This window comes from Lampetra planeri, chromosome 15 (assembly GCF_965212315.1).
Source record: "Lampetra planeri chromosome 15, kcLamPlan1.2.h2, whole genome shotgun sequence".
NCBI lineage: Eukaryota > Metazoa > Chordata > Hyperoartia > Petromyzontiformes > Petromyzontidae > Lampetra > Lampetra planeri.
The window spans coordinates 5099970-5113833 of NC_136121.1; positions in this window are offsets into that span (position 1 = coordinate 5099970).

Below are 13864 nucleotides of genomic sequence, written 5' to 3' on the forward strand. Positions count from 1 at the left end.
GAGACACACACACAGAGAGACAGAGAGAGACAGAGAGAGACACAGAGAGACACACACACAGAGAGAGACACACAGAGAGAGACACAGAGAGACACAGAGAGAGACACACAGAGAGAGAGAGACACAGAGAGAGAGACACACAGAGAGAGACAGAGAGAGAGACAGAGACAGAGAGACACTCCAAGTGTGGAAGATTCCAGAGATCGGGGGAGCTCATTAAACTTCTTTCACATCTTGGTTGCAATCGGTTGGCCGTGCAGCTGCATACACCAGATGCTCGCCGCAGAGTTCATTCCGCAACCATTGCATTCACAATAAACCGTGGGTCACACTCGGAACTTGGACGGAGTCTTAATGAATAACGTCTACATCATGAATTAATAATAATAATAATATACAAACCCCCACCTGAACTGCCGGTAAAACATTAGCCCGAGAATGGTCACGGGTGACGGATCGCAATATACAAAACGTATCCGCTGTCATTTATGCGCAGAGATCAACTTACCTCTGTTTAATCACACACATACCGTATTCTCCGGATTAAACAATGCAGTTGTCCACCTGGATTTTAATGCGAAGGTCGGAGGTGCGTCTTATAATCCGGTAGGTGTGTACGTGTGTGTGTGTGTGCGCAAAAACAACCCCCTACCTCCTCGTGGTGCCGGACGGCAACGCTTTGGTGGGCAGTGCCGTGGGGGGAGGGCCAATTTAGATTGGCCTTTCCCTCCATGGCCTTTGTAACCACCACAGCGGCCAAATGGGGGCTCTGGACGGGTGCGAGAGGCTGGTAACCCCTCCACCTTCAATTAACTACCACTAAACTACGATTTAAAAAAATATTAAGCTTATGTCGGAGGCCCCGGGGGGACAGGCATCTATGACGTCTCCTGGCCAAACCCCATTTGGCGGAGCCAGGAGACTGAATCCTTACCCCCGGGGCTCCTCCAGAAGCAACAAAAAGCCACTACGGATGGCCACGTGGAATGTTCGAACGCTCCCTGCGGAGGAGAGGCTGCCACTCCTCTGTCGGGAGCTGGACCAGTACCGCCTGGATCTCTGTGGTATTCAGGAGGTCCGGTGAACCGGCTTTGGCTCCTGCCACCATGGGGGGTGGACAGTCCTCTACTCGGGACAGGAGACTGCCAAACAACAGGGAGTGGCTCTTCTTCTGAACAAAATAATGAAGGGGGCGTGGGAGTGTGGCGGTGAGGTGTGGGAAGCTGTAAGCCCCAGACTACTTTGGGCTCGCCTTCCCATCAACCAGAGGCGAGGAGTGGTGGTCGTGGTTAATTATGCCCCCACCAAAGACGAACATCCGTGGAGGGATACAGGCAAGGCCGATGAATTAGATGCTTTCTACGACCTCCTGTCACAGGTGCTGGCTAAAGTGGCACCTCGGGATCGAGTCATCTTGTTGGGTGACTTCAATGCCCGAGTTGGTCATGATGCTAGCACCTGGTCTGGATTGATTGGAAGGTATGGGCCAAATCAGCTCAATAACAACGGCAGGAGGCTGCTAGATTTTTGTGCAGCTCATGGGCTTTTAATTACCAACACGCTGTTCCGGCATCGGCGCATTCACACAACATCATGGATGCATGCGGGTCCAAGCGCGAACATCTGCCGATTATCTGCACCGGTCCTGGGCCCTCGCCTAGATCGACTCAGCCTCAAATGAGTACCTGGTGCGGTGTGTAAAAACATCGTCACTGGGAAGACAAAGGCGGTCGGGCGTGGTGCTTGCCACCCACCCACGCCCGTTCCGGCCTTCACAGATGCCCGCTAACAGCACTTGCCCCAACAGTCTGTTAAGGCTACACGGGGGGGGGGATCTTTGTCTTTGTGTGCGCGCGCGAGACGAGATCTAACGCCAGGCTCGGGTTGTTTGGGGTGCGTCTTCTTGTCCGGAGCGTCTGGTGATAACCCGGCGAATCGGCGACCACTCACGATCCTTGTGGCTGTGCGTGCGTAACGGTTTCTTGTGCGGTGTTATTTTTTTGATGTTTTTTTGATGTTTTTTTTTAACGTCTTGTTATAATTCTGAGAAAGGGAGCGGGGTGGGGTGGAGTGGTGGTAGGAGTGGCGGCACGGTACAAACTCGCTTCACCTTGATTTCCAGACTCGGAATTGGTATTTTCTCGTGGAGAAATCCGATGATCTGTGCACGAAGTTTCTGCCCGTTCAGTTGCACCAGGCGAGGACCGGCGCGTGAACAGAAACACATTGGCAGTCTCCTCCTACGACTCCCCTGCACGTCTCCAGAGGGGGGTACATTTTAATTTGAGAGAATATGAATGTTGTTGTTGCTGTGAAAGAAAACGCTGCTTTGAGGATTAATAACGCCACGGTAATCGCCTAAACCGCACACATCGAATTCAGAGCGCATTGCAAATAAACGCGAAAAAAAAGTTAGACCGTCAATTTGTTATCGTCTGCGTTGAGGATACTTTTCATTTATTTATTTGGGGGGGGACTTGGAAATGTTCCTAACTTTCCATTTCGCAAAATTGTTTAATATTTAAACTGTGCTGGTTATACTTCAATGTTAACGGAAGGGCCTGCGTTAAAGCAAACTAATGTAAGGTGCTCATTATTAAGTCCCTTGGCCAAATGCAATACTGTAGCACGCGGCGTGGGGCAGCGATCGTGTTGAGTGCATCGCCATTCAAGTGTGATCATGTTCATGTCAACACAACGTAAACAACAACAAGAACAACAAAATACTTCACGTGGAAACGAATTCCATGAATGCAGTGCTGGGGGAACAGTCGGAGTTCCACGTCCCAATCACCCGTGTCCACTACGCCCAGATCCTCTCAATTCCATCGGTCACACGGACACACACACGGGGAGACACGGAGACACAGACACGGGGAGACACACAGACACGGAGACAGACACGGAGACACACACGGGGAGACACGGAGACACACAGACATAGAGACACACACGGAGACACACACACAGACAATAGAGACACACAGACACGTAGACACACAGGGAGACACAGAGAGACACACGGGGACACACACGGGGAGACACGGAGACACACAGAGAGACACGGAGACACACACAGTGAGACACAGACACACAGAGAGACGCTGATACATACAGAGGGACGCGGAAACACACACACACAGACATACGGAGATACACACAGAGACACGGATACAGAGAGATATGGAGACACACACAGAGACACGTACGGTGCGAAAGAAGTTCAGCATACGGCTGGCTACGTACGGTGCGAAAGACGTTCAACATGCATACGTAGCAAGGGGCCGTCCATATATGACGTCACGCGATTTGACCCCCGTCCCCCTCGTCACAAAAAGTCAGACCCCCCCCTCAAATATGACGTCACAAAGCTTTGCCCCCCCCCCCCAAAAAAAAATATAAAACATGCTTCAAATCGCTTTAAACTATTGTCATTTTAGTGCGTATTTAATGTACCGATGCACTCTGATGTTGTAAAAAGTATATTTAATGAAGTAGAACGTGTTGGCGATATTTAAAGTTGAACATTTTGATGTGACGTCACATTTCTCAACCCCCCCCAGGTGCGTGACGTCATTCTATGGACGTTCAACAATGCTTGTGGGTACAATCGGCATCGCCGGTAGTGGCCACGAGAGGGGGGCATCTGCTGCCGTGGCAATCCAGAGGCGCCGTGTCACGTGGCCTCGGTCGCCCCCCCCCGGTCCCACACGCGCACGCACGCGAGCCGCGACAAGTCCCCCGACCCCGTTCCGTCGAGTTGCGACCACGGGGGGAACACGCAAACTCCAAACATAGAGAAGGCGTGTTGAGGGTCAGGGTCGGGATCGAACCCACGACCTCCTGTACACCAGGCGAGGTAGTTAACATCTCCAAGCCACCGTGATGATGATGAGAGAAAGAGAAACGCAAACTCCAAATATACAGCAGCAGGCGTCAGGGTCGGGATCGGGATCGAACCCACGACCTCCTGTACGCCAGGCGAGGTAGTTAACATCTCCAAGCCACCGTGATGATGATGAGAGAAAGAGAAACGCAAACTCCAAATATACAGCAGCAGGCGTCAGGGTCGGGATCGGGATCGAACCCACGACCTCCTGTACACCAGGCGAGGTAGTTAACATCTCCAAGCCACCGTGATGATGATGAGAGAAAGAGAAACGCAAACTCCAAATATACAGCAGCAGGCGTCAGGGTCGGGATCGAACCCACGACCTCCTGTACACCAGGCGAGGTAGTTAACATCTCGCCAACCAGAACAAGCACAGCGTGTTTAGGTTTAACACGAAGGCTTTAGCGACCGATGTCATCCATACGTTATTAAATCCGCCACCACCAGACACATACAATTTGGTTTGTCACGTAAACAGAACATACCAATGATTCACTAGTACAGCAACGCGTTGTGTTGGAGAGCAAACCCTCAATATTTACAATGTTAATGTAACGAATTGACACGTTCTGTTCACGTGACAACCCTTACTCATTGGCTGTGTCGGGTGGCGACGGGTTTTAACGGCACTTTTATATATTTACGCGATCTCACCCAAAACACCTCTATTATGTATAAAGAGGGGGGTGAATTGGGACAGGCCACGGTTAATGTATTCCCCACTTGCGCCAGGACCCATTGCTTCAACCTCGCCACTGAAATCGCAGCCTGTTCCTCACCTGTGGCTCACCTGGAGCGTTCAGTGCAACGCGTCGATTTTTCGTGGCAGAAAAAATAAACCGAGGGTGTTTAGGCGTGCATTGGAGGCTGGTTTGCTTACCTTTATACTTCTTCAAACTTTCGTCACTGCAGGAATTCATTTTGACTTAAAACGTTCGTGACTGCAGGAATTAATATTCTTGGTTATTTCGGTAAAGTCACGTAAATAGAAAAAAATAAAAAAATAAAAAATAAAATGAAAATATTTTAAATATCTTATTATTTTTTTTATTGTATTTTTTAGGTTTTCTATTTACGTGACTTCACTGAAAGAACCAAGAATATGCAGGAATTCATATTCTTGGTTCTGTCGGTAAAGTCACATAGATATAAAATTAAATAAATCAATGAAAATAAAAGCAAAAAGAACATGTTTCGATCGCAACACAAGCTGTCTTCATCTCCATGACTTGACCCAAAGAACCAAGAATGTCTGCTTATTGTCACTGGTTTCGTGATCTGCCCACCGACCTCCTGACCCCGTCTCGCTCACGATAAAGCCCCTCTGGGCTTTACGTGGCAGGACACCTGAGCTCATGAGGGTCCCGCGGAGTTCCCATCAACACAAAATATTTGTTTAATTTGACCAGGTAAGACCCACTGAGCTATTAGTTTCCTTTTCAAAAGCGACTCGGGACACAAATGACACCTCAACGAAGTGGCTTATCGTGTGGATATTGACAGCAGCCAACTTCTCTTCGAGGCATGTTGATTCTAATTCTAGATTTGAAGCTTTCGTGACTGCAAGGATTCATGTTCTTGGGTTTTTTTCGGTAAAGTCACGAAGGTAAGCAACGTAGCAGGAGGCTGTTTCTTCCTGACCTGCTTTTGTGTTTTACCATCTACATGGCAGGGGCTCGGTCTCATTAGCAGCAGTTGCACTTTAACAACTCTGGCAGCCCCCCCCCCCTCTCAGCCAGTCTACATAACAAAGGCTCAGTCCTTTGTTATGTAGACTAGCTGTAGCTTCAGCCGCACCAACCTTACCATAATAATAAAAATAAGTATAACCCGTAAAAACAAAGTTTTTCACTATAAATCCTTTATATGCGTGGCAGCGAACTTAATATAAAGGATTTAAAATATATTCGCCTGTGGAGGACGCGGGGATCAATCCCGCGACCTTTGGCATGGGAAGCGAGGGCACTACCAACTGCGCTACTCCGCCACGGCCTGTGGACGGGTTACGCTCTGGGTTCTTACACTCTGACGTTCAGCCAAAGCCATGAATGCGTTCTATTTGAATATATGTAAAATTAAAAATTTTTGCCTAAAAAGTGTAAAATTTTGGGAATTTTTTTTCACGAACAATATTTGTCTGGCACAACGAGTCTGTGTGGAAAATGTCAGCTCGATTGGATCACGGGAAGTGGGTTAAAAAACGGCCGAAAGATTTGCACGGTCCTAAGCAAGCAAGCAAGCACGCAAGCAAGCAAGCACGCGAACTTAATATAAAGGATTTAAAAACTCCTATCCAGGGGCCTGCCCTGGCTCCTGCCCCCTCAACCAGTATATATACGGGGTCGGATCTCTTGGAATTTCTCATTTACTTGATACAGCGAGCGTGCTGTGACGGTTCCACCTGAACACGGAGGCTTGTTTTGCCTCCGAAACGTCGTGATTTTCATTTTATTTTTAATAAATTACCTACGTGACTTTACCGAAAAAACCCAAGAATATCTTGATTCTAAACAGCGGAGGCCAAGGCGGACCAGGGGCCTGGATTAATTTTTGCAGAAAACTGGCGATTGTCGAGTCGATGACACAAGGTGGCTTTGTTACAAAGCTGGCCCAATGAGCCTCCTTCACCCCAGAACTGGAAAGATTTACTTGCACAGCATTAAAATACTTCCTCGCATTACTGACCAACATTGGATATAACTTGTATACAGTACTGTATTTGTAAATTCTTGACAAAGCCATATTTTGCGGAAAGCTGTGTTCAGCCGAATGGCTCAAGTTAGAAACTAAAACGACAAATACAATGTTAAACTGGTAAGCTTGTGAGAAATTACTGCATCGAAACGATGCAGGTGCCCAATGATTGTAAATGAGCTCGAATTGTATCTTGGACACAAATACTGTCAACACACGCACATATGTATCAATATCCCCATTTCCATATTTTGCAGTTTTTTTTTTATATACTGGTTTTAGATGTAATTGTGAAGGTTGTGGTGCACATACATTAAAATTACACGGCAGAAATCAAGACACTTTTTGTCAAATTAACCTGCAATGAGAGGGCGCTGCACTGTTGCAGTGATGAACGCAGAGCACTACGGACCCAGTGTGCAGAGTTCCATTCCCGGCCAAAACAAGTGATATCGGAACACGTCCCGGGCCCCCCACCTCAACAAGCAACATCGACCACCATGAAGGCGCCAAGCAAGCTCATGACAAACATACTCTTAGGTTTTTTCGGTAAAGTCACGTAGGTAAAAAATAAAATTAAAAGTTAATAAAAAGTAATAATGGAAATAAAATAAAATATGTATTATTATTGATTTATTATTTTATTTTATTTCCATTATTACTTTTATTAACTTTTAATTTTATTTTTTACCTACGTGACTTTACCGAAAAAACCTAAGAGTATGAATCATTGCAGTCACGAAAGCTTCAAATCTAGAATCATGACAAACACATGGTGTGGCCTTCAACAATGAAATAACAAAGTGCCGTAAATTACAAATGATCCAAAAACTTACTTTGTAGACTTTTTTTATTTTAAAAGTGCATTTTACAATTTACAATCATTGTATATTTCCCCCCTTCCGGATGGCAATCCCCCAAAACAGGCCATAAAGATGACTCATACCTCATGTTACCTTTTTTAGTTTTTTTTGTGTTTTATACAAATCCAACCAAATGCTGAAGTAACATTGCATTATACCAACAGCAACTCATATCAACGATGTCTCGGGAAGTTTGTGTTTCATGATATTTCGTGTTATAACCGTTACACATTTACACATGATAGAGGACTTTTTGTTTGTTAAGCGGATGATGACACCATCTTTTGGCCACCCCATCAAAACAAGACACAAACAATGTAAAATATATATTTAATTTTTTTATTCTTTGCCCCCCCCTCCCTGCCCCCCCCCAAATATATTTGTTATTGTGATCAATTACAGACTTCTGGGGTTCAATAATCAGTAATCGTATGAGGGGTGTGTGCACAGGTTTTATCTTCATCCCAACGGTGGCTGCTCCTTGAATTACGTCTGTAATTATTATTTTTTAACCAGGCAGCTACATTTTAAAGGACTCGCAATTGGTTCAGGTGACTCCCGCACAGAGCCGTTTGCAAACACACACTTTGGAGAACTTCCATCCAACAAACCCTGCAACCATTGTAAAACGTGCCCCCCCCCCCCCCCCCATTCGGAGCACTTGCATTAAAACCCTCGCCGTTATTACATACGACCAGTTTGAGCACAAACAAATTGCATTTCCGAAACTACAATGTTATGCCTTGGGGGAGGGGGGGGGTCAAACTGCAAATTATTCCAAATAAATAAAATTGGGAAAAAAAGGTCAGTTCTGTAAATCTTTACAAATATAATCTGGAATGGAGAGAAAGCATCGTCTTTATAAGATGCAATCGTACGTATTTAACTTTGAGCACTTCTACTCGATTGTCAGCCTGAACTGCAGTTAGTGATGACCGAACACGTGTGTTTAGTTATGCTCTTTATCCCTACACAATAGCAAACTGGGTGTTCTGTTCATTTTAAAAGTACAACAAAAAAAAACATACATTGTATTATACACAAAATGGTTCTTCATATCTAAATAAAAAAACACATTTTCTTCACAACACCTGCACCCATCTGCGTCATCATCCGTGAGTGAAGTTTAACATTTTTATTATTTGCAATTTATTAGCAGTGTTTTGCAACTATTACGCAACACCCCCCCTGCCCCCGCCGCACGCCCGCCACTCAAAAAATCGCAAAAAACCCCACGAGCCCCACGCAGACACCAAGAATGTATCTTCAACATTATCAGGCTGCTGCGTACAGCAGAAAGGGATCGCGATGCAATCATAATGAACTGCGTCGGGATTTCGCATCGTCTCACAATGCCAGTCCAGCGCAAGTCCGTGCACGATTCTCATGGCAGTCTCTGACAAAATAAATCAAACCTCCCTCCCCCCGCCCCCCTCTGTGTCACGTTACCAGCAAACTCAACAATAAAAATCGTGATGAGAAAATAGGGGCACGGTTAGGCGTCGCATGCATTACACAATCCTACGTATTCATCAGTGTGCATTTGCACACTATGATATCGTCTTGCCTGTAGTCAGGTCCAATCGAACCAAATGTATGCTGAAGTTGAATGAACGTGGTTGTAACGTCAGGGAAAGCTGCGAGTAACATGTCAATTCCAATTTGCGTTTGTAGAGAAAAAAAACAACCGATTGGCTTTTTAAAGACGCAAAACGTCGGTAAAACTTAACATGCACAAGGGCCCCTTATTATTCGAAAAATCATGTCAAATAACACTGGTCGAAATTAAGGATCCATTCACACGTGTCTACATAATTATACAAATTACTGCAAATTATTGCATCACGGAATTGAGCCAGAGTCTGACAACAACAAAACAGGACACGCTGGTCTTCTTGTGTCGTGTTAGCAATGTCTAGGATTGTGTGCACAACGCGCCACACTGCAAGTCTGCTGCTTCACAACTATGAACGGCTCGCTTTGGCCCAGACGATGTCAACTTTTCTCGAGAGCCAGGGGCAGGGGGTCCACTCGGCGCCCTTGCTTGCCTTCTGACACTGCCCGAAAAATCGACAAACCATTTGGCATGCCCCATTATACAGCCTACTAAAGGCCAACTGGCATCACCGCTCCATAATGTGGAGAATGTGCACCATCAGAGGGCAACAGGTTCTGGTGTTGCCCATTCATACACAAAACGTTTGCCAACCACTTTCGTCATTAAGTCATCTGCCGCCACTACGCGAAATTCGGGATTGAACTGGCGTTAAGCAAAAAAAAACACATAAAAAATGAAATCAAATAAAAAGCCTACAACAAATAAATAAGAACCCTATTCGCAAGAGTTGAAAACTGCTCCACAGTTGACACACTTTCGTTTGCCAAGTGTTCCTACGAACATTATTTTTTCCCTCACCCGCGATTGCATTTCCCGCATCCCCATCTTACCCGACCCCACTTCCAAGCTGAACCCAAAAGCCCTCTTTTCTTCTGCAAAAGTAGAGTGCAGAATATCACCCTGAACTTTTACAAACATCCCGAACCACCTCCGATGTACGCACCCAACGGGCAGCACTTGTGGACATCTCGCCCTGCATCCGCGAACTTCGCACTATTGTGAAAGGGACCAGGGGAAGCTTTTTTTACATGAATTAATCAATCGCTCAATTAGCATGCGCATTCCTTTCCCATAATTTTTCCTTGTTTGTCAATTTTGCATATGTGGAGACTCGCAATTGAGGTAATGGCCGCTTTCATTCTGGAAGATGCAAGTTTTTGCCGCCCGCTTTTACTGTCGATTGAAAACATTTCACGGAGACGCGCCACAGATGACGTGGTCTTTTTTTTCATTTTCACAACGTGGTGGTGGTGATGATGTACAGCACTTGTCGCGTTTATTCTCAGCCAGCCTGTGCTGGTAAACGTGGTTAAACATTTTGCCGAGCCTGTCCACCTCGTTAATACGTCCTCATGTGTCCATTCATTTACAAAGAATATCAAACATATATACATTTGACTTATTTAGATTATAATTTTAAACAAACACTAAAAATACAATGATAATAACAATGACGATGATGATAACACCATACTGCCAGAAGACAATTACTGGAATACCAATGTGAATTCACTTCGTATGCTCCAGAAGATGGGCATGAGCAGAACCGCGGTACACACACGTACGGATACCTCAACATTTCGTGCAGTCGCTGCTGTGAAACCTCTGCAAAGAGTAAATGCCGAAATGTCAGAGCGAGTAAAGAGAGTGGCGTCACCGGTGTATGCGACGCGGTCCAAGCGTGCGTTCGTGGCAATGCCGGCTTGGACAATGTTCAAGTCGAACCGCTCCAGACACAGATGTGTCGCTCTCTACCCGCCGCAACAAATCAACATCGCGTTTTGGCACGGGGGGGGGGGGGGTAGATGTTCAGAATGCTAAGTTAGGTGGTTTAAACAGAAAAAAAACTATCTCGCAGGGAATTTAGAACATTCCAAAGCTTCTGTTCCCCCATCAGCTGATTATTTTTGTACGAATTAGAGTCCACACTCTGATCACGTGCAGATTCACCTTAAATGGGGTAATGAGACGGTTTAAAAATACCCACGGATGTCCCTCCGAGTGCGGGTTGGGGGGCTCCAGTGAGTGCGATGTGAAATTCAACAGCATGCCAAACTTATTGTTTTTTTAGAAAATCCTACCGAAATGTTTTTGGTCAGAGGTTTATGCTACATTTCCATGAACGCTGGGAGCTGGATTGTACTGGTCCAGGAATGGGCCATTTGCATTCCACGAGCAGCAGCAGCAGCAGCATCAGCACGACACAGGTCCGTGTTACCCACACGTCATGAGCGACACGGCTCCGTCGGCTCAACGCATCCTGCTCCGATCACCATTAGGTTAGCCCGCTGTATGCCAAAATGTGTCTTTTTTTGCCTTTCACTACCTCCACATCAACACGGCCTTGTACAGTCGAATTGAGCGATGGGTCAAACGTAAAATTCACTTCACCGTCGGATGTTGAAAATAAATAATGCAACGTTCTGGCCATGTGACAATGTGAAGATTATTTGGCTGCTATAAATTTCCGCATGAGCCACTTCTAATTGGGCTATCATTTGTGGCCAAGTCGCTTCTGGAAAATAACTAATAGCTCAGCGGGCTTTACTTGGTAAAATAAAATTTTTTTAGTTTATTTATCGTGATTGGCTTACCTTTCTTATACTTTGCACTCGTATCGTTGTATTGTATTGTTTATTGTTGTAACTTTCTGACTCGCCCCGACTGGACGCCTGTGAAAAAGAGCTTCCCAGCTCATGGGATTTCCTCAAGGATAAAGCAAAGATTCCGATTGCAAAGTTTTGATGCCCAAATTAAGGTGGATCTGCAAGTGAACAATACTCCCACAGACACCTTCCTGGCAATGAGAAGCCCACAGGTTTACGCTGTGAAATGTATTTCCATCGGCTTCCCTTGCGCACACCGCCGCCGCTCCACAACTACGCCACATGCACTACACATCCCTCTTCGTAACGCACATCGCCGCCTTTTTGCCGTAGACACAATTTGATTAATGAGCTTTTTTTAAATATATATAAAAAATAACAATTGTATACGTATATTATTATTATTATTTCTTTGTACGGCCAAGACTGGAAATGAGGGCTCGTGTCTGAGACAAGGGAAGACGAGACAGAAACGAGCACACAATCTGAAAAGGCCATCGGCGCCAAGTCAAAAAACACAAAAATACAAAGGAAAGAGAACAAACCCAACCGTATACAATGCGACGGCCCGCACATGAAACAGCACATTTTCCACTTCCAAAAAAAGCACCAGCTGCTTTGTTTTTTTGCTTTGCCACCACATCTGTATATACACACATTAGAGCTACAATTATAGGTGGATTCGTACATAATTTGACCAAAATGAATTAAGTAATCTTGCATGATGGAACTTTGCGGGTTGAGAATATTTTAAATTGATAGTGACCTCTGAGACCACAAAGACACACGGCATTTACAGCGACCGCCGGCGATACAACACGCTGGTCTCTCGCAATGCATCACACGAACGTCGCTGACCCGTTTCGCTTTAATCGTGGCATTATCCCGATAAATAATAAGACTACAGCAGGAGCTCTGTCAAATACTCACGGTGACAGCTTTTTACTCGCCAATGCCATCCATGTTGTCAACCAAATTTGCAATCGTTGATTATTAGTAAATAGCTCATTTGTTTGTTCCAACTCAGATTGGTATATACACCCATACACACACGTTTGTCGAGACCTTAGCACAATGTGGTGGCAACCCTGCTGCAATAACAAAGGCAAAGGATGAATGATTGAGCACGATTGTTTAGAGCAGTGGTACCTTAACCTGGGGGTGCGAGATGCCCGTTCTGGGAGTGCGAGACACGGCCAGATTTTTTTCGAAGGTAAATCATCGAAAACGCAAATTAAGAATGGGCACGTAACTACAACTACTTTGTTTCATCAAAACTATGTTTTCAGATTATACATTTTTAACGATCAGGAAACAAAGGGGTGCAAGGCCAGAGTAAAGGTGAAGCACCACTGGTTTAGATCAAAACGGACACTCCGCGGGACAGAGCAACGGTTGAATTACACAGGAGAACCTCATTTTAAAATTGAGATAAAGGGAAATTGTTGTTCTGACGTCAGACACCTTTTTAAAACGGATTTCAGCTTTAACAACTAATAAAACACAAATGAATGTGGTTATGGAGAGCCTTTCGCGACATCTTACACAAACGGAGGAAGGTCAAAAAAATGTCAAGAGTGCAACACTGCGCACAGAGCCACGCGCAATACAACTTCATTTGTATCAGTACAGTAGTTACCTTTGCACAAATGCACTTATGCTATACAGTAATAACAGGTCAAGGCTTCAAAATAAGCCCATCATTGCATTGGTGCACCAACTTTAGTTGCAGTATCGCGTTCTCATCACACTTTGACCTGCCCTCGTATGCACAGTGGTGGAATACCAGCTGGCGAAGGGGGGGGGATGACAGCAGTTGGCATGAGGTCCGCCTCGTCCGATTTATACCGCGCACACCTGACGCACCTGCACAATCACGCACCCACCTGAGCAGTAAACATTACAGACATGTGCAAGCGATCTTGCTGCAATCAGCACTTCGGAGATGGGGGGGGGGGGGTTGGCAGATCACGCACAGATCACCACGAGTCTGCACGACTCCCAATCCTCCTGAGCTGCGAGGTAGCCAGGAGATTGCAGTACAGAAAGTAGGTTGCCGACATGCCTGTGCAGGCCTTTGAGTATTATTCGTTTGCAAGTCTGAGCGTTCTTCCGGCACTCCGATTTCCCCTAGAAAGCAACGCTTACATAAGCAACTGGCCGGATATCCTCATGCACGACCCTCCAAAAA